This window comes from Schistocerca americana, chromosome 3, assembly GCF_021461395.2.
Source record: "Schistocerca americana isolate TAMUIC-IGC-003095 chromosome 3, iqSchAmer2.1, whole genome shotgun sequence".
NCBI classification, from domain to species: domain Eukaryota; kingdom Metazoa; phylum Arthropoda; class Insecta; order Orthoptera; family Acrididae; genus Schistocerca; species Schistocerca americana.
The window spans coordinates 716079024-716085601 of NC_060121.1; positions in this window are offsets into that span (position 1 = coordinate 716079024).

The window sequence follows — 6578 nt, forward strand, 5'->3', positions numbered from 1 at the left end:
AGTCGAAACAAATAGATAAAATAAACACACACACACACACACACACACACACACACACACACACACACAACAAGCACACACACACACACACACACACACACACACACGGACAGAGAGAGAGAAATAAGCAATTCTTGTTTGTAACAGCCTTCCTTTGACTGTTCGTGTAGGTTAACCCTTACTCTTTTCGAATTATTCGAGTGCATATATGATTGGTTCTGTTACATATGTCGTTCCAGAATGAAGTTTTGTGAATAGTTTTTAGTGGAAACCACCGTTTTACTACCTGAAACTCGTGTCTTAAACTCTCACCTGTACCGCGAGAGCCCCTTATTAATAACAGGTTTGACTCTCGTTAAAAAATTAAACTACAACGTTCAGAATATCATCGGCAGTTGAAGTTATTACAAATTTAACATCGACGTAAATCAGTAAATATTTTTTACGTCGACCACATGTAAGTTATGCACATCGTTAAGACTTAAATCTCTTATTACATCAAGCCATTAGAAAATTACTGCTACTGTAGTTTTATCTGATCCAAGGGCTAGTTCCTAGGTAAACTTTCAGCATATAAAACTGATCTCCCCATCCAAAGTCGAATTTGTTACATGAATTAAAGCGAAAGTCAACGTCTGCGAGTATTACATCAAGATCTACATGATTACTGTACAGATTAGCTGGCTGTTATTTTTTTTTCATTTTCTTGTTTTGAGGGGGAGGAGGATATTAGTGTTTAACGTCCCGTCGACAACGAGGTCATTAGAGACAGAGCGCAAGCTCGGATGAGGGAAGGATGGGGAAGTAAATCGGCCGTGCCCTTTCAAAGGAACCATCCCGGCATTTGCCTGAAGCGATTTCGGGAAATCACGGAAAACCTAAATCAGGATGGCCAGAGACGGGATTGAACCGTCGTCCTCCCGAATGCGAGTCCAGTGTGCTAACCACTGCGCCACCTCGCTCGTCTTGTTTTGAGCCATAATATTATAAAATGTGTTCCTCTAGGTATATGAGGGAAAATTGCTGCCATTATCTGATGTAATATATTGTGGTTTCCCTACATGCGGTATATATTACAGCAATAATTTTTTTAAGATGGTTTTACTCGTCGCAGTTTTCATTGGATATAACTTAACATGTTTTGTAAGTACATCCAGGAAGCCTAAAATGTATCTATATCCTTCTCGCGGTCTGGGTAAAGCCCCGCATACGTCTGTGAATACCAAAGTTAGTCGTTTCTCCTGTAATATTGAATGGAGGTAACCGCTGCTACCTTTATTATTAAGTTTTGTTTTTTGACATATTGCTCACATTATAATGACCTTCTGTACTTTCCGTCGCAAATTAGGAAAGTAACAATATGTTTGTAGATTACTGGCGCACTCAATCAATCCAAGTGGCCCCATGCCAGATATGTATATTGTATCAACTTGACTTCACGGCTTTCAGGAATACAGGCACACCAATTATCTTCATTTGTATTCCTCCAATGGTATAAAACTCCATTTATCACCTAGAAATAGTCTTTCAGGTTGCCATACTCAGGTTTTTCCAATTTCTGTTGGACACCACGCCAGCGTACATACTTTTTCGGTAACTTCTCCATCCCCTGCCATAATTTTAAATAATTCTTTCTTGCCATTGGTTCTTTCGTTAACATGATAGTAAATTCTTCTCTGCGCTCACCTAATTATTTCTCCTGATCTAATCCTTCTCGCAGCCTAGAGAGGGCGTCTGCAATTTGATTGTTCTTTCCTTTTATATATCGTCTGTGAAATCGATACTGCTCTAACGTCATTGTCCACCATAATAATCTCGACGTTAGCACCTTGAACAATTCCATGAAACTAAGGGATTGGGGATCACAATAGATTGTTGTTTGTTCCTCATCTAAATAATAATGGAACTTCTTGAAAGCACAGACGTTAGCACCTTGAACAATTCCATGAAACTAAGGGATTGGGGATCACAATAGATTGATTGTTGTTTGTTCCTCATCTAAATAATAATGGAACTTCTTGAAAGCACAGCTCAGTTGTGGTATATGCCCTTTTGCAACTTGACAATACTCTACTTGCAAAAGCTATCGGGCAGAACGTGAGTTGCCCATTAATTGCCTTAATTTAGAAAAGACAAGATCGTAACCCAACATAAGAAGAATATGTCATCAAGCAAAAATCTAAGTCCATATTTGGATGAAGCAACAGTTTTGCATTTACCAGAGTAAAGGCCAAGAAACATTCTTTCTTAACATATTTACTATTAGCACTGTATTGGTACTCTATGAACTGTAAAAAAATGAGGCTAAGCCCAAATACACCTTAAGTTGTTTCTTATCCCTAGGTGTAGGAAAATTGTTGATAGTGCTTATCTTGGCACTGTCTAGCAAAATTTCTTTGTCATCAATTAAATGACCCAAAAATGTTATCTTCTTCATCCCAAAGTGAGACCTTTGCATGTTTGCTGTTATTCCAAACCACCTAAAAGTTTCCAGTAACCTCTCTAATAAGCAGATTTGCTATTCCCATGTTGCAGTAGTGATTAAGATGTCATTTACGAACAGGGTGAGCTGACTTCTTAGTTCTGGTCCTAACACTGCATGTAACGCCATTATAAAAACACCTGCACTCACATTGAAACCGAAAGGCAATACTTGAAATTGATAACTTCTTCCAGCATATATGCAGTCTGTATATTGTGTTGATTGTTCATCCAATTTGATCTGCCAATAGGAAGACTGTACATCAGTACTGGTAAAGTACTTGGCTCTATGAAACTTGTGAATGATCTCGTCTATATTTTTTGGGTGAGTTCTCATCAGCACAATAATTGTATTGATGACTCTTGCATCCAACACCAATCTCATTTTTCCCCTGGTTTAGGTACAACAAACAGCGGACTGCATTATGGACTGACCGATAGTTCTACCAGGGCCCAGTTCATCATTCTGTTTATTTCTTCACTTACTGATTTGTTCAATATCAACGGAATTGGATATGAAGTATTAAAATATGTCACATGCGGCCTTTCTTCAAAAACATAGATATATTTCTCCAAAAGATCTACCAACTGATCATTTATTCGTTTTCCTATCCATCAGCTTCCTTTGCCTTTTCTTCCACTTGTTCTACTATTCTGAGTATCTTGCTCTCCTTTACTTCTTCTGTGCATTTACATCTTCTTCCTTTTCTAATGAGCTTAATACCATGCCCAGGGCAGTAATTTCCAATTCTCCTGTCTTCCATGATTAGATTAACATGAGACATTTCCCCATTATCACAAAAACTGACTTTACCAGACGAGAAGTATATTTTAAGTCCTTCTCCCTCATAGTCACTAATCCAATGATACAATCTTCCATTAATTTTTTAATTACTATGAACTCATTTCCTACCACTGTATTTCCTATGCTTACATCTAGCGAAGTTTGTAGCCCACATTGGTTGCAAGCTGGTACCTAAGGCTCCAATTGTAAGTAGGCTGTTTATGTTTTCTTTATGTGAGTAGGCTGTTTAGGTTCTTATATTGGTAACGCCGCCGCCACGTAGCGCTCTCTGTATGAAAATGAAAATCACTGGCTGTGCTGTGTGCAGTCTGCGGCTGCTTTGCATTGTTGTAATGCTCGCCGTTGTAGTGTTGGGCAGCGGCAGCTGGATGTGAGCGGCGCGTGGCGTTGCGCAGTTGGAGGTGAGCCGCCAGCAGTGGTGGATGTGGGGAGAGAGATGGCGGAGGTTTGTAATTTGTCATGAACTGCTATATTTATATATGATGATATCAAGGTAAATACATTGTTCGTTCTCTATTAATATCTTTCATTTGCTAACTATCCCTATCAGTAGTTAGTGCCTTCCATAGTTTGAATCTTTTATTTAGCTGGCAGTAGTGGCGCTCGCTGTATTGCAGTAGCTTGAGCAACGAAGACTTTTGTGAGGTAAGTGATTTGTGAAAGGTATAGTTTAATGTTAGTCAGGGCCATTCTTTTGTAGGGAATTTTGAAAGTCAGGTTGCGTTGCGCTAACAAAATATTGTGTGTCAGGTTAAGCACAGTCTCGTGTATAATTGTTGAAAGGGGACGTTTCACAATGATCTTACAGTTTCGTGTCAGCAACGTCGGTAACTCCGTCTTCTGGGATAGCCGTTTAAATAAATTGTAGGAGATCGCATTTATCGAAGCTCCAGTATCCAAGATTACTCTGATAGGTATGTCTAATGTTTCGGCACGGATCGTTGATATTGACATTTTAGTAGAAACTAAAACAGGTTGATATTGACATTTTAGTAGAAACTAAAAGAGTTTCCAGGTGATTCCTTGCCCCCAATTACTTTGGGGCATAGTCCAGTCAGACTCAGTTTAAGTTCCCAGTCTAGCGGGTCTATTGTTGTCATCGGTTGCTTCACTGTGACTGATGGTCGTTCTCGCCAGGCTTGATTATTTATTGGCCTTGGCCTCGCCTCATATATGCTTTGATTACTTTGTCCTTGATTTCTACGGTCATTTTATGCAGGACTGTATCTCCTTTCAAATAGCCTGTGTCTACTTCTGTTCACCTCATAATTTCTTCCATTATTCATATTAATTTGATATAAGTTATCCATTTGTCTTCCATTCATTCTTCCATTATTACTGTTACCGCCTGTCTGCCTGTTTTCAATTTGACAGTATTTATTGTAATTATTTCTTCCGCTTTGTTCATCCTGTAGCAACGGGACTGAATCTACTGCAGACACGAGTTCTTCCACATTATCTTCTGAAACATGCAGCAGTTTTTCTCTGGTCTCCATCGGAAGCTGAGCTTTGATGATCATTATAAAATTTTGTGATTTATTGGTTGATCCCAATATCTTGCTTTATTCAAATATTTTTCGAAGTAACTTCTTAAGTTCCCATTTCGGTAAAAGAAGGGTTTATATACTTCCTTCTTCAATCTCCCCTGAATGCCTCTTGACCAATATCTATTCAGGAATACCTTCTCAAATTCTTCGTAGGTGTGACACTTGTCTGTTACGTCGGTCACCCACAGACTGCCATCGCCTTGGATGTAACCTGATACATATTCGATTTTCTGTCGATCAGACCAAGCTCGTGGTAACGCTAAGCTGAATCGTCTGGTAAATACGACAGGATTTAATGTCTTATTTGCCGGAAACAGTATTTGGAATTGCCTATGCTTTAACAATTTTTCCTTCCATGATAGATTTGGTGTAGTCATTCCTAGGTGACATACTTCCATACATCTGCTGGTTTGGGCTTGTATCTGGGTACTGTTCATAGTCCCCATGATTATACATCGAGCCCTGATTTCTACCTCTAGCTCTCCACTCTGGGCTGGCTTCCTTTCTTTCTTCAGTAGACGCCACCCGCAGTTCTTCTACCCTTTGAGTGCGCCTTTGGAAATTCTGTGTAACTTCTTCTTTCCATCTTTGGAATTCGGTTCCTATCTGCTCGCGAACTTCCTTCAACTCATAATCTATTCGGTGATGTAAAGGTAGGCCATCACTCACTATATTCTCTACCGCTTCCTTGATACCTTTATTAACAGACAAGCTTACACACTACTTAACCTAAATTATCCTAAGGACAAACACACACACACACACACACACACACACACACACACACACACACACACATGCCCGAGGGAGGACTCGAACCTCCACGGGAACCAGCCGCACAGTCCATGACTGCAGCGCCCTAGACCGCTCGGCTAATCCAGCGCGGCGGCTCGTTTTGAAGAACTTGGACTGTCACTAGTGGAACGCCCCTTTTTCCTGGCAGCTGGCTCGTCTATTTTTGTGACTACTTTGGCCACACTTGCCGTGTAGTGAAGCACATAAATGTTCTTATTTTTAGGAACACCTAATTCTGATGCGTTTTTCTTTTACTCAATCCACGAATTTACAAATGTAGTATCAACCGCATCAGCAAACATGCGTCCACTTTCAGGTTGCAATACCAGCTATAAACCATCGCAAATGGCCGTCGAAAATTGTGTTCGGTTTCAAAAGGAGCAAACTGCATGTTGTCTTCGGGTGCAAAGCCAGCTAAAAGCCCAATAGGTGTGGCTGTCGCCCTGCCATGTCCTGATACAGAGCACGTGAGCAGATATATGACTTACCAATCTGGACCTTCAAAGCTGCCTATCTGTCTGTTACGATTACGATGGATATTTTTCTTATTCAGCTTTAGGTTGGCAGCGCTGTAATAAATTCGTATGCAACAACCACATTCTGGTGGCCAATTCATTGTCGTTTGGATGGCACGAGTTTTTCGTGATTATCTCAGTGTCACTTACCATGCAGTTAGCTGTCTTTGCGTCTAGGTTACTCATCCTACAATATACTGTATGATATAAAGCGTCTGACGTTACATCCCTCATTGTCCTCTTGTTCAAAAAATTGTAGCCAGGATCATCGGATAGATTGGCAGTTTCAGATGAATTATGGATGTCTACAAATTCTTCTTCTGTAAGTGGTCTTCGTCTTTCTTGGACACGGGCATTGTGAAATCACCGCAAGGTGACTAAAAAGACAGCGAAATAATGTCCTAAATCTCTGTGCAATTACAACCATTCAATCAC